Source organism: Protopterus annectens, chromosome 7.part0 (assembly GCF_019279795.1).
Source record: "Protopterus annectens isolate FY-2018-M chromosome 7.part0, PAN1.0, whole genome shotgun sequence".
In the NCBI taxonomy this organism is placed as follows: domain Eukaryota; kingdom Metazoa; phylum Chordata; order Ceratodontiformes; family Protopteridae; genus Protopterus; species Protopterus annectens.
In genome coordinates this window covers 1,959,686,444-1,959,709,897 of record NC_056739.1, presented here as the reverse complement: position 1 = coordinate 1,959,709,897, position 23,454 = coordinate 1,959,686,444, and the positions used below count along the sequence as shown (strand labels likewise).

At 40.7% G+C, this 23,454-nt stretch overlaps 1 long non-coding RNA gene across 8 annotated transcripts in view; it reads left to right on the top strand.

Moving 5' to 3' along the window:
- Positions 1 to 10,330: 10,330 nt before the first annotated feature.
- The window catches only part of LOC122807273, a 122,521-nt gene continuing 109,397 nt past the window's right edge, over positions 10,331 to 23,454 (top strand). Inside the window, exons 1-3 of one of the 8 annotated variants that reach the window (XR_006365618.1) lie at positions 10,331 to 10,560; positions 11,880 to 11,971; positions 13,355 to 13,424. This is a non-coding gene — a long non-coding RNA (uncharacterized LOC122807273). The other 7 variants (XR_006365615.1, XR_006365616.1, XR_006365614.1 and 4 more) reach the window with 7 other exon arrangements.

Sequence of the window (23,454 nt, the reverse complement as noted above, 5' to 3'; positions counted from 1 at the left end):
GTTACCTGCCCAGCACATAAACAAGTTTGACAAACCTACATACCTAGCAGGAAGCTCCCAAGTCAAGCCAAGCAACTGGTCACACTTATCCAACTTAAATAAAATAAATAAATGACAGTGTCCATAAACTTATGCCAGTAAGCACCAGTTTACTTGCAGAGAACCGCTTTTGGTCTGCACATTAATTAGCAGACTAGAGGGGAGAGAATGAACATCTACTACCATACTTTTTAATAGGAGGCAAGAATATTGACTTTACTTCAACACAAGATTTTATTTAACTTTATTTTAGTTAGGAATATATGGTCAAACTACTGCTGGGATCGTTGGGCAAAATAATTCTTGTTTGTGTCAGGGAAGTGCTTGTGCATACATGGTCAAACCACTGAATGTATCACTAGGGGAAATGAGTCATTTATATGTCAGTATAGTGCTTGTGCATACATGGACAAAACTGAAAAGGTCAATGTAGAAATAATTCTTGAATGTGTCAACAAAGTGCTTGTGCATACATGGGCAAACGACTGAAGGGATCGCTGGGGAAATGAGTCATGTATGTGTCACCAAAGTGCTTATGTTAAGTGGTCAGACTGCTGAACTGAATCATCATCATCTTTCGGCTTTTCCTGTTAGGGATCGCCACAGTGGATCATCTCTTTCCATTTCTTCCTATCCTCTGCATCTTGCTCTGTCACACCAACCTCCTGCATGTCCTCTCTCACCACATCCATAAACCTTATCTTAGGCCTTCCTCTTTTCCTCTTTCCTGGCACCTCCATCCTTAGCATCTTTTTCCCAATATACCCAGCATCCCTTTTCAGCACATATCCAAACCAACGCAATCTCACCTCTCTTGCTTTGTCTCCAAACTGTCCAACCTGAGCTGACCCTCAAATATACTGATTCCTAATCATGTCCATCCTAGTCACACCCAGTGCAAATCTTAACATCTTTAACTCTGCCACATCCAGCTCTGACTCCTGCCTTTTTGTCAGTGCCACTGTCTCCAACAAATATAGCATAGCTGGTCTCACTACCCTCTTGTAGTCCTTCCCTTTCACTCTTACTGGTACTTGTCTGTCACAAATCACTACTGACACTCTTCTCCACACATTCCACCCTGCCTGTATTCTCTTCTTCAACTCTCTTTCACATTCACCATTACTCTGAACTGTTGATCCCAAGTACTTAAACTCATCCACCTTTACCAGCTCTACTCCCTGCATCCTCACCATTCCTCTACCCTCCCTCTCATTTACACACATATATTCTATCTTAGCCCTGCTGACCTTCATTCCTCTCCTCTCTAGAGCATATCTCCACCTCTCCAGGGTCTCCTCAACCTGATCCCTACTCTCATTACAGATCACAATATCATCTGCAAACATCATAGTCCATGGGGCCTCCTGTCTGATCTCATCTGTCAACCTGTCCATCACCACTGAAAATAAGAAAGGGCTCAGAGCTGATCCTTGATGTAATCCCACCTCCACCTTAAACGTATCTGTCACTCGCACCGCAGTCCTCACCATTGTCACACTACCCTCGTACATATCCTGTACCACTCTTACATACTTCTCTGCCACTCCCTACGTCCTCATACAATACCACAACTCCTCTCTAGGCACCCTGTCATATGCTTTTTCTAAGTCCACAAAGACACAATGCAACTCCTTCTGACCTTCTCTGTATTTCCCCAACAACACTCTCAGAGCAAACATTGCATCTGTAGTGCTCTTTCCTGACATGAAACCATACTGTTGATCACTAATTCTCACCTCCCTTCTTAACCTAGCTTCTACTACTCTTTCCCATAACTTCAGGCTGCGGCTGATCAATTTTATCCCTCTTTAGTTACTGCAGCTCTGCATATCACCCTTATTCTTAAAGATAGGTACCAAAACACTTTTTCTCTACTTCTCAGACATCCTCTGACTTTCCAAAATTTCATTAAACAATCTAGTTAAAAATTACACTGCCATTTCTCCTAAGCACCTCCATGCTTCCACTGGCATGTCATCTGGACCAACAGCCTTTCCATTTTTCATCCTCTTCATAGCTGTCCTTACTTCCTCCTTGCTAATCTGTTTGACTTCCTGATTCACTATCCCTACATCATCCACCTTTCTCTCTCTCTAATTCTCTTCATTCATCAGCCCCTCAAAGTACTCTTTTCATCTACTCAACACACTCTCCTCGTTTGTGAGTATGTTTCCTTCACTATCCTTTATCACCCTTACCTGCTGCACATCTTTCCCAGCTCTGTCCCTCTGTCTAGCCAATTGGTACAGGTCCTTTTCTCCCTCTTTAGTGTCCAATTTTTCATACAACTCTCCATATGCCTTATCCTTAGCCACCTCTCTCTTTGCCATGCGCCTCATCTCCTTACACTCATGTCTACTTTCTTCATCTCTTTGACAATCCCACTTCTTCTTCGCCAGCCTCTCCTGTACTTCCTCATTCCACCACTAGGTCTCCTTGTCCTCCTTCCTCTGTCCAGATGTCACACCAAGCACCTTTCTAGCAGTCTCCCTTACTAGTTCTGCTGTAGTTACCCAGCTCTTCGGTAACTCTTCACTGCCTCCCAGTGCCTGTCTTAACTCTTCCATGAACTCCACCTCACAATCACCCTTTTTTAACTTCCACCATTTAATCCTTGGCACTGCTTTCACACTCCCCCTCTTCTTGATCACCAACGTCATCCTACAGACCACCATTCTATGCTGCTTAACTACACTTTCCCCTGTCACCACTTTACAGTCTCCAATCTCCTTCAGACTGGCCCTCCTACATAGGATATAATCCACCTGTGTGCATCTTCCTCCACTCTTGTATGTCACCCTATGCTCCTCCCTCTTCTTAAAATATGTATTCACCACAGCCATGTCCATCCTTTTCTCAAAATCCACAATCATCTGAACTGCTGCATTCCTCTCTTTAACATTATACCTACCAATCCCTTCCTCATCCCCTCTGTTAACTTCACCAACATGCCCATTAAAGTCAGCTCCAATCACTAGTCTCTTACCCTTGGGTACACTCACCACCACTTCATCCAACTCTCTCCAAAATTTTTCTTTCTCATCCATTGCACACCCAACTTGTGGAGCATATGCACTAACATCATTCATCATTACACCATCAATTTCAAGCTTCATAAACATCACTCTATCAGACACTCTCTTCACCTCCAAAACACTCTTGACATACTGTTCCTTTAGGATAACCCCTACTCTATTTCTCCTGCCATCCACACCATGATAGAACAATTTGAACCCACCTGGCCTTACTTCTCTTCCATCTGGTCTCTTGTACGCACAATATATCAGCCTTCCTTCTCTCCATCATATCAGCTAGCTCTCTCCCTATACCAGTCATACTGCCAACATTCAAAGTTCCTACCCTCACTACTACACCCCTAACCTTCCTCCTCTCTTCCTGCCTTCAGGCATGCCTTCCCCCTCCTCTTCTCCTTCGGCCAACAGTAGCCCAATTTCCACCAGCACCCTGTTGGCTAAAAGTACTGGGGGCGGTCGTTGTTAACCTGGGCCTCTACCAATCCGGTATGCCATTGCAGTGCTGGATAAGGAGAAGGTCATGGTCAGCTATCTGTTTGGTGCCCGGATCCACCGTATCACACCTGCAGTCACGTCTCTCAAAAACAGGCACTGTTATGACTCTGTAAGAGTCCATGTTAGTGTCAATGACTTGACGCATACTTGTCTGCATTACATGATGACAGACACCACTGAGGTCTCAGGGTACATGTCTCAGGGGTATATATATATATATATATATATATATATATATATATATATATATATATGCCCCAAGCCTTAAGCAGTACTTTACCTTCAATTAGGATAATGCCTCAATACAAACAAAAAATAATGGACTTCAGTACTTGGCTTAGTTTCTGGTGTCAGTGTAAGGGGATATAGTATCTGTTAGCCTGGGATGACATGACTGATCGACCTCGATGCTTTGCCAGAGATCGTCTTCATCTGTCACCTCTGGCATTTCCTCTACTGGCCAAGGCTCTTGCTATCCCCATAGTGCCTTTTTAGATATTGTCTCAAGGACATAGCTCCTGATGTAAAAACTCCATCTAAAAACAACCTCAAGGATATGCTGCTAAACACTCAGAGTCTTAACATGAAACTGCACTCACTGGACATTTGTGCAGTCACAGAGACCTGGTTCAAGGCTGTAGAGAGAACACCAGTCATACTAGGTTACACCTCCTTCCACACGTTCTAACCACCAACTGAAGCCATAAAAAGTGAAGGAGGTAGTGTGTCATTATTCATTATAGATAAATACACCTTCAGATTGGTGCAATAGTAGAATTCCCTGAAAATAGTTTGGGTGCAATTAACTGTTTGTAGGACACCTATTCAAGTCAATGCCAGATACAGCACCCCCTCCATGAATCCGTTCACTCACTTTGTCTATTGGAATGTACTTGAGTCTATCAAGATACATCCAAATGCCATGCTGTTGGGCAACATTAATTAGGCATCCAATGAATGGTTAAATTACTTGGGGTATAATTCACTTGCCCAAAGGTTCCCTGACTACATTAACTCCAATGCCCTGGAGCAGCTGTTATGACACCCACACAAGGCATGCCAACATGCAGAATCTGGTGTTCTACCAATATGGGGAGTACTGTAGCCCCCATATCGTGAGGTCTTCCCTACTGAGATCTGACCACAAATCTGTATCATGCAAACTAAGTATCATCCCTGCCCCCCACGCAGCAACTAAACTAAACAACTTCTCCAAAACAGACTATAAGCTCTTACAATAGGGGATAATTAGCTTTACTGCACCTCCTCCCTCAGATGGGACTGGTAACTATGCCAAGTCTTATACCAAGGCTGTATACAAACACCTGCATAACCTGCATTCAATTGGCCATACCAAAACAAGACCCTCAAGGAAGAGGAAGACTGCCTGGTGGACTACTGCAATTAACAGGCTTTACAATAGGAGGAAGAAATTGCTGTATAACAGTAAGAGGAAGCAAGCCCTAAACTGGAAACACTCCCTCCTCAGTTTACACAAGCAAATAAGATGTCTTTCAAAGCCCTCAAAAGCAAAGTACAAATCCAAATTAGCTTCCTCAACTAAGTACAACCTTAAGGCATTCTTTAGTTACATCCCTAACCTAAAAGGAAAGGCCCAGACTTGTGCCAAACTAATAGTTAATGATTCCACATATACTTTGCCTGTTGACAGAGCTAACCTATTAGCCGACAGGTTCTGAGAAAACTTCCACTCTCTGCCCCCACCACAAGTACCTCATGACAACCCCAATATCCTGTCCTCTACCCTGTATCTGTAAAGAGCAGGTCATACACAATGCCAGCAAGGTTAAAAAAAAAAGTAAACATCTATGGGACCTGATATCCCTGGTTGTGCCCATCATGAGCTCAAAAATGAATTAACAACCCCACTGGGTACTCTTTTCATTCATAGTAAAAGCACCGGCTGCATCCCAAATGAATGGAAAATAGCCACACTTATCCCCTTGCACAAAAGTGGTGCTTCCACTGACTCAATGAGCGATATACCTATCACCTAGATTAGCATCATCTACAAGGCAATGGAGAGCATCTTCATGGATCTTATCATCAAAGATATAGTTAGTTACAAAATAGGGGAATGCAATGCCAACAGAAGACCTGCAACCAGTGGTGTTATACAGAGATGAGTCTAGGGAACTCATCTTTTTGGAATCTATTGCTCCAAAGTACAAGCTAAAACTAAAGGATCTGTGGATGTCAAACTTTGCTTATGACTGCAAACTGGATGCGGTCAGTGAATCTCCAAACAATGTAAACACCCTGCATGAGGGTTTAACACAAACAAATGATTGGTGCCAAAGTCATGTTCATAAACTCAATGCAAAAAAATGTATTATCATCCATGTCAGTTAATGTTATGTTCATGCTAACTACCACATCAATAACACCCTAAGTACGCACTCACAGCAACCTTAACCTTTGATCACCTTGAGTCCATCACAGTACGAAGCACATTCTATATTGCTCATCTCATAAGTAAGGGCATTGCATCCAAAAAAAAAAGTTATAACTGCAATGTACTCTTCCCTCACCAGGTCAGTAATTGAGTACAATGCCCCTTTTGGTATGTACCTGACCAAGCAAATGTACGAATTCATGTGACCACAAAGGTTGCTCACATGGAAAATTGAAGGTTTTCGTCATCTGTCCTCTGTGGATCATCTGAACTCACTGTCACTTTATTCTGTCTCAGATAGACTACTCAGAGATGATCTATGCATTCCATAGAAAGCAATCTTTGACCCTGCCTTATTGGAATTGCTGCTTATCCATCAGTGAAATAGTACACAGGTTACTTGCTTTAAAGAACTTAACCTGGTAGGTGACATTAATAGAACATGAGGGAGAGACAGATTGGTCTCACAGAGCTTACCACAACGTTGGAATGGACTCCCACTTCATGTCAAATAGAACAACAGAGTATAAAATAAGTAAATGGCTGCAATGTTTACACAATACTTAAGGACAAAAAAAGCATCAGACCTTCTTCTGCAGCCCAATTGTTTGCACCTTCAAGTACTGTCACTTGGCACTAGATGTGACAAGGAGCACATTAACAAGACTGATAGGAGGACTCTGTCATGTTTTAGAGAAGCGGAGTACACCCGCTAGGCCAACTACTACAATAATTTTTTTTGTTTTGTTTTATCATCTTCCCCTTTACCTAGGGTGCATTTAGCATGTGTTGCCTCACATTAATACTGACTGGAGTGCTGGCTGTAAGCTCTCAATGGGACGTTTCAGTAGTAAAACTAACTTATTGTCAAGTGTTTAGCCAGTATCTGACAGAGGACTTTGTTTTCTAATTTGTATTGTGAGCAAATGATTACAGATTGAATTCCAAAAAGAATGGCCTGTACCATGAATCAGTAACCTAATGCTTATGGTGGGATTGGTGTTATGTGCCCCTATTGGCCAGTATGTGCCTGCCATGAAGCCTAGCGGCAGCTAATGGCCGGCCAGTGCTCAGTTGCCTAGCATGGGTTACCTGGGAAAGCAACGAACAGGGCATCTGTGGCACTCGACCAGGTTCAGGAAAATATGCCAGTAGACTGGACACAGAAACTGTATCAGGTTGTAAGGCATAGATAAATAAGGTAGTCACACACCCTTTATAAGGGATGCCTGCAACAATTTGCTTGCCAATCCACAGGAAATAAAAATACAGAAACAGCTTATGAACGAAGAAAAAACACACACTGCCCTAGACACAGCTTATGGGGCAAAAGGATGGGAAGTCAGAAAATAAGGACAGACATTTAAGTTTCAGACTTCATACCCTTTAGAAAATTCATGCCAATGCAAAACCTGTTATTCTATGAACTTTCTAAGTTTGTAAGAGCAAATGTAGAGAAAGTTCTGAAACATGAGGAGAATAAATCTAAGATAACCTCTACTTAGTTCAGCAGAAGCATATCAGCGTCAAACGGGAATGGAAATCAAAGCAGAAGTAGATCAAAATCAGGGAACAAATGAATCTGCCAAAGCCAGGGAAAGAATATAAGGGGAAGGACCAGATAAGAAGTCAAGAAATGGGGAAATGCATAAAGAGAGCTGCAAGTATAGAAAACTTCTTGAAGAACCTCATGGTGATCAGGATTGAAAGCAGGAATGGTTAGGCAAAATTAAACCAAGACATGAAAAGTTATTATTGGCAGCCCAAGACAGTGGGATATGTACATGTTTGTTTATAAAGTCTATTGAAGACATGGGAGAAACAGACAAATGTAGGTTTTGTAATACAGAACTGGAAACAGTTGCACACAACATTACAAGTTGTGACATATCAATGGAAGAAGGAATGTATACTGAAAGGCATAATACTGCAGCAAGACTGTTGCACTGGGGATTATGCAAATGTTATGGTGTTGAAGTGGCTGAAAAACCCTACAAAAATTATCCACAATGCAGCATTGAAAATAATGGTGTATATCGTTTTGCATCACCCATTACGAACAGTAAAAAAAAAAAAATAGATGCTACAAAACTAGATGTAGTGGTCCTTGAAGAGAAGACAAAGGCAGCATTGATCATTGAAATCGCTACACCTAGTGACTACAGTGTCTTGCGTACAGAGAGACCCAAAGTTATAAAATATCAGGATTTGCAGGAATAAACAAGAGCAATGTGGATGAAAGATACACAGCCAGTTCCAATAGTTGTAGGAGCAATGTGTGCTATAGAAAGAGTCTACAATCATAGTTAGATATGTTAGCAATACATGTAATCCTGTACAAATTGCAGAAGGAGTTCATTGAAGGTCGAAGTAAAAAAATAAGGACAGACATTTAAGTTTCAGACTGCATACCCTAGAAAATTCATGCTAATGCAAAACCTGTTATTCTACCAACTTTCTAAGTTTGTAAGAGCAATTGAATTTGTTTAACTGCTTTGTCTTGACAACCTCCTCTGGAACAGTATTGTGGATGTTTGTGTTTGCAGCAATATCTGTAAAATGTATTTTCTCAAATCATTAGCTTTCATGTACATTCTTTGAAAATGTTGTGATCTAGTTTAGCAATTATTTTGAAATATTTAACTTTCATATCATCCCGGTGTATTTTGATTTTTTTCATACATTTAATATCTCCACTCTCTCTGGATACAGTTTCTGTTACAAAACTAACACCACTTTTGCCATCTTTGTTTTCATAGCATCTGAATAATCAATACATGCATATAAATGTGATTTCCAAAACAGACTTCATACCCTTTAGAAAAGTGAAGCTAATTCAAAATCTGTTATTCTATCACATTTCTAAGTTTGTACGAGCATTATTTAGAAAGTGTCTCTATTTTTGCCCTTTGTCCCCCATTATTTGTGGCATTGCTCAGATTTTTTGTTGTAAGAGCACCACACCCCTCACCAAGAGCCCCCCCCCAAAAAAAAGACCTTCACGTAACCACATGCAATCAGAAAGAGAAACACACTAATACACACATACATACATGATACACACAACAAAACATGACCGGCAAATCACTACACTATACAGATTACAGCAGGGACGTCCTGTTTTATGGCCTCCTTTTTTTCGCATATAGATGTTGTTTTCTGGCAAATTGGGGACAAAAGGCTGTAGTTACAACAGTGTTGGCAGCACTATGACCTGGCAGCACACACCCTGAACCAAGAGCCCTTAAAAAACAGACCCAGGGGTGAGAGGTTCAGGTTGGCATAATGGTTAAGGTATTTACCTTGTAAACACAAGGTGCAGGGTTTGATTCTCACACAGGGTAGTTGGCTAGGCTTAAAATAACCCATAAGGGCAGATAGCCTAGTAATAACCTATGAACCCATGACTTCACTAGATGATTCTTTTTAACTAACTGGGGGTGGGGGGCAAAAGTTACTAGCTACGATACGGCACCCCCATAGGGTTACCACCTGTCCCACTTTGCGAGGGACAGTCCCTCTTTGGGCAGTTGTGTCCTGGGAAAAAATGTAAAAATGGCAAATGTCCTGAGATTTTAGGACAAAATTATTTCCTATATTTTATGTAATAGTTGTATAAAACAGTTATTTTGTATCTGAAATACCTATATGTTATAAGAAACAGAATAAGCAACTAAAATGCTACAAGAATAAGCTTTTATTTAGGCAAGAAAGTTAAGTTCTATCCTTTGTACTGGCCATGGGTATGTGTTGGCCTGTAAAATCTGATGTTTGTACCAAAAATGTCCCACTTTGGCCATTTGAAAAGGTGGCAACCCTACACCCCCACCAAGAGCCCCTAAAAAACGGGCTTCACTGAAATAAGCTGATCGATACATTGTAAGTGATAGACTTATTACATGTATAGGTCGCAGCTTTAAGTTCCAAAGGCATATGGATACAAACGTGAATTTTTAGTTTAAGAGGAAAAAATACAAAAAAAATATGGATGTTCGTGTTTCTGACACACTAAGCAGATGATTAAATGGATGTCACACACCATATACACAGAGACACGCACTATTCATTTTTTGTGGATTGGAGACAGCATGGATTTGACTAAAAATGTAAAGCATACCAAAACCAGGAAAATAGATACGTATGACAGCCTTGCATCATAATGCTAAGGAAGAAGAGGAGAACAAACACAGAACAAGCCGTAGTAATAATTGGGCGGCCAAACTGTGGGCAGAAATTTGTATGCAGCCTACTTAATGATACACACATATTTTTAGCAAATAATGTGTTTTTCTGTGAGACTTTGTCTATATATTCACTGGAGGAAACATTTGATGCAATGATATTCTTCCTCCGGAAGGAAACAGTGGATGAAATAGAGTTCCAACACAACTTTTGCATTAGCTGATAAACGGGCCGTGCTGGATAATATTGATGTCACAGTGTGGGAAGATCAGCTGGAAAGGGAACTACTGATCTGCCTGTGTCGAAGGTACGTCACGAAGGTGGAGACCTATTCCACATGAAAGGATGCGATACTAAAGAATGGGGGGTTCTGCCCTACGCTAGGGGAAAGTAAGTAATGTAGTACTAACTAACTTCTTGGTGCATTCTGGTAATTGCTGATGTCTGGAATGAGTTTACAGGGGAGGAAAGAAGTGAACGCTCGCAGTTAAGTTGTGCTCGAACCTGGAGTTTGTATGACACTTGCCCAGTCATTGTTATGAAGTTTTAGACGTGACAAGAATTTCAAACTTGTCTGCCCAAAAAAGTGTGCACTTAGCAGACGATGGGTATAAATGCGAAATGATTTCATCACTTTATCGTTGTGGGTTACTCCTAGAAACAAGAACTATGTGTGTAATTTGCCGTTGGTACAAATGATACATTATGTTTAAATGCTTAAAATATATTTCAGCAGCCGAGTTAAGTGTAAAGTCTGTGTGCTTTGTGCTGCATTAATTATGAAAACTGAACATTATGTTCTTCTTGCGAAGATGCTCATCTCTGCCAAGGCAATTGTCTACATTAAAATGCTGGCCAGCTTCCATAAGTACTACATCAAGGAATAGGTAGATAAAGCGGCGAAATTGAAGTGCATTAACCCACCAGATGCGCAGTAGCAAGCCCCACCCAAACTTCGCCTGCGAGCATGTTGACTACTCTGCCCACTGCTTGGAGCATGTTTACTACTACACAGAAAACATTATAAGCGTGTTAAAACATGAGCAAATAACAGCTAATTGCACAAAAGAGATTGCATTGTACATTATAACATTCTTTTGCAGTCACACAAGTTGCTGGGCAAGTACGAAACCGTAGCCTTACATTTCAACTTTTTCTTTTTATTGTATGTGTAATGTTAAAAAAAAGAGAACATTTTTTTTTTTCGCAAATGGGGCAGAAGTACAAAGACAAGAAAGCAAAAACGCATCCACTTTTTAAAGTCACACAAGTTGCTAGGCTAGTATGAAACTGTAGCCTTACATTTCAACATTTTCTTTTTATTGTAGAGGAAATAACCAACATTTACTGGCATGTGATAATATGTAATCATTGTTTGGTGTATTAAGCCAGTTGCTGCGAACAGGGTAAACTCATGATTATTGGAAATTTATTTTTTGGTGTGAACAGAAACTATTGGCGAGTCTGTTTTATATATTTTTATCATATATGATTTATTATGTACTATTCCCAAAAGCTAAGCCCTAAAAAGTGTTATCAACCCTGTACAAAGAAAATGGCAGATAATGTTGTCCCAGAAAAGGGGACTTTTTACAATCTTATTTTCTAAGATTTTTGTGCAATGAAAATAGCTTAAGGCTGAGTTAAGAAAGTTGCATTCATATATTTGTTATACACGTTTGTAAAGTATTTTTTAACTTTCACTTTAGTTAACAGATCTTGTACTATGCTTGTCCCTGCTTTGACATTTGCATTGCGTGTCAATCACGGCGGGCACGCCCATTCCTGCGCGAACTCGGAGGTGGGTTAATACACTTCAATTTCGCCCATTGTTATTTTTATTATTAAAATGCATTGTTGTGTTTGCGGTAGTTTTAAAAACTAACAAGAGCTTGAATGACTGTAAAGACTGACTGGGAGTTATAGGGATGCACTTAACAGTTTCCTTTGTGCCTGTAACTTATTTATTGAAAGTTTAACTGTTGGTAGTATTAATCACCCCATGCAAGTCTGGTTTTTGAATGTTTGGTACGGTTATGCATGTTCAGTTGTAAAATTTCACAGAAACTAAAATGGCAGTTATGCCATTGTATAACGTGGTGATGCATGTACAGCCTTTTTAGAAATTGTTTTTAGGCTGATAGTCTGCACATTGCATATTGTCCTTATAGGGCGCGCTGATCATTGTCTTTTTTGTTACTTATTTTAATAAGTTTTGAAACTTGTTTTGATTCTTCTAGAACATGTGGTGTTACACTTAAACTGCAGTGGTTTCAACTTTTTTATTTGCATTTGTTATATTGGCCTTTAGCAATGTAAAGTACGGCTGGCTTATAACAAAGTATGATATTGGGCACAGAGCATAAATAATTTATTGCACAAATGGAGATGGTGGGTATGGTATTAATGTATATCACAGTTATTGTTTGGGCCTCTGAATTCTATCTTCAAGTGCTTGTTATCTGGCACCTCCTCCTGATTTCTAAGGATTGCACTTGCATTTATTCATTGTATGTTTAAATGAGATTCTTTTTTGGATTTTGATTAGTCGTATCTTTTATTATAATTTGACGTTTACATTTTTTTTATATAAGGCAAGTTGTTTTTTTTTTCTAGACTAATATATCACTGCAACACACTGATGATTTATGAGACTGTAAAAATCCTATTTGAAGATTTGGATCAGTTTGATATAAAGGCACTAACTCAGTTTATTCTCATTTAAGTTGCTGCTGTTTGCATTTAGTTAAATGATGTAGATGGGCAATATACATCGCTTCCCCATGATGTTATCCTCACTGGGTGTATCATTACTGTCAACTGCTGTTTTCTTTTATGCTCCATTCCAGCATGATGCAGAATCTGCTTTTAGGCTGGTGACATTGATTTTTTTCTTGTCTTAATTAATGAACCCCCCCCCCCATGGGGGTCTATTTATTTTTAATTGTTCAGTAAAAGTGATTGTTCCCAAGATTAGGAAGGGTAACTAAAGATGCTTTGTCTACTGCAGTACATTTCTTTAATGTATTAGAACCGTAAGCATGTGCTGTTTTGCATTTGTAGTTTAAACAAATAGAATTGATGCAAATGCTTTGTCAGCTGTCCTGTTTTGATTTTTTTTTTCTGTAATAGTTTTCTTTCAGCATGTTTTTGATTCTTTTTTCTCTCTTCTCTCTTACTTCAGCAGAAATTGTCAGCTCTGAGGAAGCCAATCCTCCCTGTTTGTGTTCTTGGCTATAAAAAACTGTAGCTCGGTAAGTATAAACTTAGTTCTTTTTGATGTAATGTTGTTTTTCACTGAAACATTCTGTATATGCATGGTTGCATTCTCTGTTTAAGGTAAAAATGCAGACACTGTAACTAGTTTGTCCTGACTTCCAGTGGGCATTGCCACTATATTAGCAGCCTATCAGGATGACATATTCTGTAAATTCATTTAATATAGATACTGTAGCACACTTTCATATAGTTCATCGTTCGAGTGAAATGGATGGAGGGCATTATCAGCCTTGAAAAACGTGAGATTATGTATCATGTGTAGTATTTTTTAATTACTATTATTATTATTATTAATTTTTTTTTGAGAAGTTTGAAGTTGGAACCTGTGCACTGAGAGACAGCCTTACAAGACTATCTGCAAATATGTAGAGCTGAGTATATTTTTCTGTATTATTCTGTATTATAGAGCTAAATTGTTGCTTAGATATCTGTTCGTCTTACTGTTCTGCAAATATACAGAGATCAGTATATATTTTTCTGGTTTTATAATTTGCACTGTGATTCCTCACATCTCTGTTGAAACTGTCTTCCCTACCCCCTTGCAGTGCCTGCCCCACTGTAGATTTGATCTAGGACACTCCCCCAGTCCCATCTCTTTACCGCATTCTACCTAATAAACCCTTTCTGCACTTGCTTTTAGTCCTTTTTAATTTAATTAATTTTTTTTCAAACTGTGTGTGGACTAATATTGCTACATACTCGTGTGCCAGCTTGCACTGCATGTGAATTGTTTTTGCTACTTTTCTGAAAAAAAAAAATTGTAAGCCTGTTTCCTACCTTTCCTGTAATTAGTTTTCCAGATACAGATTTGCTGTATCCAGGACTGTTTGTAAACTTCTAAGCAGCCCCAAGCCTTTCTGTGTTGGAGGGAAGCCTTGTAGCTTATCAGTGGGAGTAGTAAGCATTAGGTAACCTGTCTACCACATAGGGAGTGGTTCTGGCCCAGAATTTGTAGTTATTGGCCGTTTGGGCGGTCTTCCATCTCTCTCAGCTTTCTAATTTGAAGGCCTGCATTTGCACTTGTTTCTGTCCTGTAACTCCTGGGCCCATCTCATTTGCTCACTCAAAATTTTTTTTTTTTTTTTATCTGCTTTTACTGTATTTGTGTTTCTTCCTACTTTATTTTGCTTTTGCGTCACCTTAAAAGTGCTCAATTGTATTTATTACTGCTTGGTGTAACTCATTCTAAGCCTTTTAGTTTAAGCACTTGGGCTTCAGACCAGTTGTTTTACGTTAAGAAGGTTTGTGATCTGCACTGTGGTGGCAGAACAGGTAGCTTACATCCTTCAAAGTTGGGAACCTGCTGATTGAGCCTCAGTGTCTGTTATTCTAAAAGTGTATTAATTCTGGTTTAAGCACTTGGGCTTCAGGCCACTTATTTTACATTAAGAAGGTTCGTGGTCTGCACTCTTGTGGGAGGAGAGGCTGGACTCTGCCCTTCTGAGCTGGGAATTTCTGGTTAAAGGCTTATAGTGCCTGCATATTTGAACTGCTTCTTAATGAAATTGGTACACCTTGTTTGCTGTAGCATAGACTAGATCCAGGCCTGCTGAATCTAGCTTTGTTTGTATGCTTGTTATTTCCCTGAAACGCTAATTCCAACTAAAACACAGCTTTTCAGTGCTTCTGTGGATCCCTAGTGATATCTGCATTGCTTACTGTACTTCTTTACTTGTTTCACTTGAAAGAAAGTTACTGTTAGTCGTTTTTGCATTTAAGTAACCTGTAACACATTGCATTTAAGTTACCTGGCACTTGCTCACTAAAGCAATTATAAGTTGGCACTAAAAAATTAAAAGCACTACACCCTCACAAACTCTCCTTGTGTACCTTGTTCCCCACTGGCCCTTTTTTTCAATTATAAAGGAATTCCCAGTACTATTCTAGCATGTCCAAAGGTCAGTTGTCCATCTCCTCTCTGGTCCAGCTGGTGAATCTGGGAATCTTGAGGCAATGTTACAACTGCCTCATGTACACAGACAGCCCTCCTCCCAACAAATTCCAACACATGTGAGAGATGCAACCATATAGCCAAACTGGAGGCTAAGCTCTCTCAACTCAGTACTGGCATAACCAGTCAGGAGGAGAAGGAAACCACACTCACTACAATTCCAGTCTCACATAGACCTACCACGACAGCAAACCAAACACATAAACACACAAAAACATACTCTGAGGCTCTAAATAAAGATCTGCCTAAGCAGCAGAGACCTCCAAAGCAGACACCCAAGCAACCACTACCCCAAAACAAAACACGTGCAACACATAGCTCACAAAGCCAGTATGCCGAACAGTCACAGCCCTTAAGGCTAAACAACACACCTGATACACTTGTAATAGGTGACTCTATCGTCAGGCACACTGAATTCCCGCTCACCAGGCTGAACAAGGAGAAGGTGATGGTGAGCTGCCTGTTGGGCGCTAGGATCCGCCACATAACACAAGCACTCAGGTCACTCCAAGGCAAGTACAAATATGACTCTGTCATTGTCCATGCTGGTGTGAATGACCTGAGACGTACCTCCCTGGACTATATGAAAAGAGACATAGAGGAGCTCTCTGAGCACGTAGCCCAGGCTGGTATGACCCTGACCTTGAGTAGCATCTTGCCCTCACCAAGAATGATGCCACAATATGAAGACAAGATGATAAATTTCAACAATTGGCTTAAGCATTGGTGTCATTCAAAGGGGATCTAATGCCTGTCAGCCTGGGATGATATGCTCGACAAGCCACGAGGCTTCGCTAGGGACGGCTTGCACCTGTCTGGGCTTTCGGATATTGGCAAAGGCTCTTGCTACCCCCATAGTGCCTTTTTTAAGCAAGGCTCAAAAGACAAACCCACCTCTGTAGGTATCACAAGGGATAAGAAACTAAGAGTAATGCTACTCAATGCCAGAAGTCTAAAACCTTAAGATGCACGCACTCAAAACTCTCCTTAGCATGGAGAACATCGATATCTGTGCAGTAACAGAAATCTGGTTGAAGGCTCCCGAGAGCACCCCAGCACTACCAGGTTATACCTCATACCATGCTTTTCGGCCCCAAAACTTGGATCGAACCACAAAAGGAGGGGGAGTGTCAATATTCGTCAAAGATACCCACACCTCCAGGTTGGTGGCACAGCACGAAGCATCAGAGACTATCCATGTGCAACTAACAGTGGGTAAAACTGCCTTACAGTTTATAGCCTGCTACAGACCACCCTCCCAAACCCAGGAACCCCACTCGGCCTTTCTGAGAACACTGCAAAATATGAAGGTCTCTCCAAACACCATTATATTGGGCGACTTCAACTACCCAAACATAGACTGGGAGCATTAGTCTAGCTCCAACACCATAGCCCAAAGGTTCCTAGAATTTATAAACTCGTATGCTATGGAACAACTTGTTACCACTCCAACAAGAGGGGAAAACATACTGGACCTGATCATCACCAACATGGGGACTCTATGCTCCAGACCAGAAGTGTATCCCTCACTGGTAAGATCAGACCATAAACTAATCTCTCACTGGATATTCACATCCCGACCCCACCCCGTGCCCAGAAAACCACAGTGAAAAACTTCTCTAAAGCAAATTTCACATTCCTCAAAACCGAGGTGGAATCCTTCAAAGCCCCTGGGCCTGTGGAACATATGGCCCAGACCGCAGAATCCTTTATAAACGCATTCTATGAACATCTTCAGGAATGCATGGATCATGCAATGCCAAATAAAACCAAGACCCAATCCTCCAAAGGCAGACGTCCTGTCTGGTGGACCCCAGCCATAAACAAACTATACAATAGAAGGAGGAAGCTACTACATGATAGAGCAAAATTCCCAAAAAGGGAAGGCATCTCTGATCAGTATTAGCAAAAAACTACAGGCACTCATAAAATCATCTAAGGGCAGCTTCGAGAGAAAAATTGCACAGGACACTAAGGATAATCACAAGGCTTTCTTTAGTTATGTTAGGAACCTGGGTGGGAATTCCCAGATATGCTCAGAATTAGTCCAAAATGACAAAGAAAATACACCGAACCCTAGTCCAAAATGACAACAAATACACCGAACCCACAGACATTGTCAACATCCTAGCTGTCCGGTTCAGTGCAAACTCCCCCCCCCCCCCCACCAAAAGGGCAAATATCTATCCCAGCAGAGTGCTGCCCCCTGACATCTCAGATGCTCAGGTAAGAGCCGCCCTCTCCAAAGCAAAAAACACAGCATCAGTGGGACCAGACGGTGTCCCGGGCTGCGTCCTACATGAACTCCAAGAAGAGCTAAACCCAAACATAAAACTAATGTTCAGTCTCAGCCTTACTACAGGATATGTACCCAAAGAGTGGCGTACAGCAACAGTGGTCCCTCTCCACAAAGGTGGTGCCTCAGTGGATCCTGGAAACTATCGCCCCATAAGCCTGACTAGCTTGGTCTGCAAAGCTATGGAAAGGATCATCATGGACCTCATAAATAAAGATATTGGGGACCTACAGAAACTGGATCCTACCCAGTTCGGCTTTAAGGGCAGATCCTACCTCTTAAACATGGTTGATTTCTTTGAAACCGTCACCAAGGCCATTGACAAGGTGAAGGTGGTCCACACAGCCTACCTGGACCTCACAAAAGCCTTCGATACAATACCCCACACGGGCATTATAGATAAGCGCACCAGCTTAAATATAAACCCCTATGTCACTAGATGGGTTGCAAACTGGCTCAAGGACAGAACCCACATGGTTAGAATTGCTGGATACATGTCAGACTCCAAACCAGTTACAAGTGGCGTTCCACAAGGCTCAGTCCTGGGACCTCTCTTGTTCGGGATATATTTCTCAGAGGTACAGGCCAACACGGAAGGACTGTGGCTGACCAAGTTCGCAGATGACTGCAAACTGGGTGCCGTAATCGACTCTCCAGCTGACACACGCATCCTCCAAAAGGGCCTCGTAGAAACAGACTACTGGTGCCAGAGCCATGGCCTCAAGCTAAACGCCAAAAAGTGTATAGTCATCCCCTTTGGCAAAAACAAAGTGCCCACAAATTACCACATAGGTGGTAATCCATTAAGTATAGAAGAAGTAATTAGGGGCCTGGGGACCCAAGTTGATAGCAATCTCCCATTTGACAACCACGTAGCCAAAGTGGTTAGAAAAACTTTATATAGCCCACCTAACCATGAAGGGATTCACATCTAGATCAGGGGAGGTCATCGTACCTCTTTACTCATCCCTCATCAGGCCCATAATTGAGTACAATGCCCCCTTTGGGATGTACCTTACCAGACACCTGCAGCAACTGGAAAGACCCCAAAAGTACCTCACCAAGAGGATCAAAGGGCTCAAACAGATGCCATATGCTGCCCGGTTAAAGAAACTCCAGTTCTACTCAGTGGCATACCGCCTGCTCGTAGGCGATCTGTGCCTGACATATAAAGCCATGTCCAACCCAGAATTAATGGACATGCTGCACCTCAGAAAATCCAAATCCCATCGAGCTACGCACTCGAGAGACTTTAACCTCAGCACTGAAATAAATAGGACATGCTGGAGGGACAGATTCATAACCCAGAGGCTCCCTTCACTCTGGAATAAAATCCCAGTCCAGGTTAGGCAGAGTCCCTCACTGACTCTCTTCAAGAGGAATCTTGATGAGTGGATGGGAGATCGTAGGTTTACCCCGGGTATCACTTCTGTGTCACTGTTAGACAGAGGCACAGTATACTAACCTCGAAAAAGGGCATAGCAAAATTAATTTAAAATGGGTGGCGAAAGCCAAACACACTCTGGCTAGGCTTATAAATGCCCTAGGGCAGATAGGTTCACAGGTTCATACTAGGCTGTGTGTCTATCCCATCCATGAAGTTTAATGGTTCATACTAGGCTATGTGTGTCTATCCCATCCATGAAGTTTAATAATTACGCAAATCAACAATGTAGCATATCTGACTGGCTTCAGTCAGTTTTACTTTTGGGGCACAGGAGTTGAAAGTAGTGTTCAGATTGAGAGGAAACCGCTTTCCTGTCTTTAAGCATTGTTGTGTTCTATTTGAGGGGTATGAATAGTGGATGACTTTTTTTTTCGAAATGATTTTGCTCCTTTGCTTTTTGTGGTGCCACTGTTTATCACATGTAGCATGCTGCTGCTTAGAACCTTTTGAAAATGCTTTCTCTCTGTCTCTTTTTTTTATTTGACTTCTGAAAGTGTTTAGGGATTCAAACATCCTGAGAATGGACCCCATTCCTAACTATATTGTTTATAGTTTATGAAATTACTATTGCTGTGCTCTTCTCAGCACCTGCAGTGTTCCCATAATTGGCTCCTTTAGTGCATATTGAATTTTCTGTGGTGGTAGTATATTTAAGTATGCTTGAACATTATTTTTATTTAGGAATCTGATGTAATTTTTGTGGAATTTTGAAAGTCCAAGAAGCATATCCTTTCCCCGGGTAGTAGTGTATTGTTTTGATGATAGCTAACATTTGTGTATATTACAGCAATTTTTAACCTATCACAATTTGTATATGCACATATATGAAATGGTGGCATATAAGGACACAGTATTGTCAAGATCAACACATTTGTCGTTTTGAGACTATTTCAGTTTTGTACTTCTCTTCCCCAAGCCTACACTGTGGTGATGCCAGATACGAAGTACTTTAGTATGGGCATTACTACAGTTTGTAGCCACTTTTTTTTACTACCTTTTTTTCTTTCCATTTTTTAGTGCTAAATTGTAAAGAAAGAGGACAGTTTGTACATTTCAAGGAAAATGGATGTGTTGTCTTCCACTATGGAATACATCATTATTTGCACCTCCTTAGAGTTCTAAGCAGTTTTTATTATTTATATTTTGATCAAAGATCCTGCATGTTACACTGTTTAATGCATTGAAAACTTATTCTTCTAAATAAACTTTTACGCAAACGTTTCAGAGTAGGCTTGCTTGGCAAGAGTGTTGGCAAACCTTTTGAAAAGGTTTTATCTGTAACGTTTTGTGCAGCTTCAGTAGGTTTACTTCACATTGGTGATTTGGATTCCGCCTTCTGTATGGGACATGGTCTACGGTTAATTTTGTTTAGACATATGACTTGGTTACAGAGCAATGACCCTCTTCATGCACTTTCCATGGCCCCACCCAGACACATTTGTATATCTTAAGTATTTTGTTGTGTAGCATAATATACACATGTACTGTCTTTCTTAGGTAACTAATACGCGATACTGGAAAATGACATTTTCTCCATTTCTTAAGTCTTTTGAAACTTGTACAATGGCCACAATATTATAACAACTTTCTATGCCTGCTGTATGCTGTTGTATTTCTGTCAGTTGCGTAATATTTTATGTTTAGTCTGTTACTTTGTTCGCGTTTTCATTGTGACTTCCTTATGGCCCCTGTTGTGGCTTGTACCAGCCCCCTCACCCAGGTAACAAAGTAAGTACGTGTAATGTAGTTTGACATTTATGTTCAGCAGTAAAAGAGTTGGACACGTGTAGGGAGACAAATCTTAGTAACTGTATGCTTTTGCTTGAATTTTTGTGAGGCACATTTTCATTGCTTCCATTTCCTTTGATTAAATTCTTCTTACCAACCCCCTAGTGTGGTATGGTTTTTGAATCCTTGTGCCACAGCATCTTGTCTTGCTGTATCATCTGTAGCATTTACATTAGCTTTATGGGGTGTCACTACTTTTGTTCAGTTAAAATGTCCTCCCCAAAGAGTGGGGGGATCTTCCTTCCTGCAACTGAACTCTGGAGTAGTCACTGCTTCGAGTCACCATTTCAAAATTATTAGTTTGCAGTTTGAAATTTGGTGAGTTTACACTGCATTTTCCTTACTGCCTATTGCTAACCTTCTTTCTTGGTTATCAGCCAGATTCACATCAGCTGTAGTATTTGTAATAGTTTGTTTCCCCTGCTGTATCCACCCCATCCACTTTTTAATGATCCTAGGGTTTGTGTTGTGTCACATTTGACATTACCAGCATGCATATTTTTTTGAAGTTCATGGACTTTCATTCGATTTAGCTAGCTACCTTTTGTTAACTTTTTCCCAACATCTAGAATCATAACTATGGGATAATCGTGTGTGTGTGTGTATCACTGTTAAGATACAAGTATCCATAGCTTATGATGTACAAATATTGCTTTGCATCAACCTTGTACTCGTGAAGGGTGGAGTAGGAGGAAAAGTTGCGGGTGTAGAATACGTGAGGTATTCCAGGTGAAGGAGTTAGAAAATTTGAAGTGCTTTGGGGATTGCGCTTACAAGCAAATTTTCATGTTTCACTGAGTTGTGCTTAGAGACCTGAAAACATAGATAAGTCAGTATAGGTGACAATTTGTTTTTAGAGTAGTAGCAAAGTAGAGTTGTCTGACACCTGCACGAGGAGCTGGGGTGGGGGGGCGCACAGAGCTAGGGATGAGAAATAAATACATTGTGGAAAGGTCATTGTAGCTAAAATATAGATGGAATTCAGGACTGCAGGGCATATGTTTGTTTGGAAAGGTTGCTATATTTTGGAAGGTGGTAGATCTCTATTACTTTTCTGCTCTGTCTCTTTGCATATTTTTAGGGAATGCACTGAAAACTTCCGTGTTTTACGAGGTAGTGGAAGAATTTGGCCTGTTTGCTTTGTGTGCTCGCACATTTTTTTTTTCTTTACGTCAGTGTACTTGATTTGTTTTTGAGAGAGAGAGAGAGAGAGTTTTTGCAACACCTTTAGTGACTTATCAGTTGTAGGCGGCTTTTTACATTTTACATGAAAGTATTCAAACAATATTAACGGCTTCATATTTAAAGACATGTGTATATAATGTATATCCTATAAACTGAATAGTATTACATTAATCATTCAGTTTTGACTTCTCAAATCTCATTCTTCCTCATGAACATTTTTCTACCTGTGTTCCCATAATTTCCTGTGTAATTTTCTCCTGTCTTTTCCTAAAGATCCCACCTCCTGTTCTTATATCTGTTAATTATGCACCACTTCAATTATTGTTTTGGATTTTGATTTCCGTTTTCTAGTGATTTACTTTTTTGACAACCACCTGAATTAAACTTGACATGGTCTTACTATTGCTCAGTGATTCAGATCCTGTATCCCAGCTCAAAAAAAAAATGTTTCCTTAGTTACGCTCATTTGCTTGCCCAGTATTCCTGAAGAGTATTCCATGGGGATTTTTGCCAATTCATTATTTTCCCAAAACACATGTTCCCAGTTACCTCTTAACTTCCACATCACACCCTCAACATTTTGGGTATACAAATATTTTTGCAGATGTTTCCGGGCAAAAATTCTAGTAGCAAAACCAAAGGAGGTGGAATTTCAATATGTATATTGCAAACATACACTGAGTGACCAGCCTGGAGATGTGTAACACACATGAGACACTCCAGGTGCAGTTAACCATTGAGAAGATACCTATTCAAATCATAGCTAGCTACAGGACCCCAAGTTTGACTCGAGATGCCCACTCTGTCTATCTGGGCTTCCTTTAAATCTATCAAGATTCAACCCTTTACCCTGATCCTTGGACTTTTAAACTGCCTAAACATAGATTGGAAGAAGTAACCATGCCAGAACACAAATGTCCAGAAATTCCTCGATTTTTGTTAATGCAGACACCTTGGAACAGCTAGTTGATACCCTCCCAAGAGGTGATAATGTCTTGGACTTGGTATAAACCAACATGTGTAATCACTGCAGTATCTCTACAGTGTCATCCTCCTTGGTAAGATCTGACTATAAAGCAGTCACTTTTGAAGTTACCATCTCCCCCGACCTCCTCTAACTTCTCCAAAGCAGACTGCAACCTCCTGAGAGATGGTATAAATAGCTTCACAGTCCCCTCCCCCTCTGTAGGAATTGCCACCAAAGTCCTGTGTGAGATTTGTACAGATGCATGGAATCAGAAGTACCTGACAGGTTTGGAAGCGCTCTCTTTAGCCTGGACAAGCAAATAAGTGCACTAGTGAAATCCTCCAAAGCAAACTTTTGAGTCCAAATTGGCC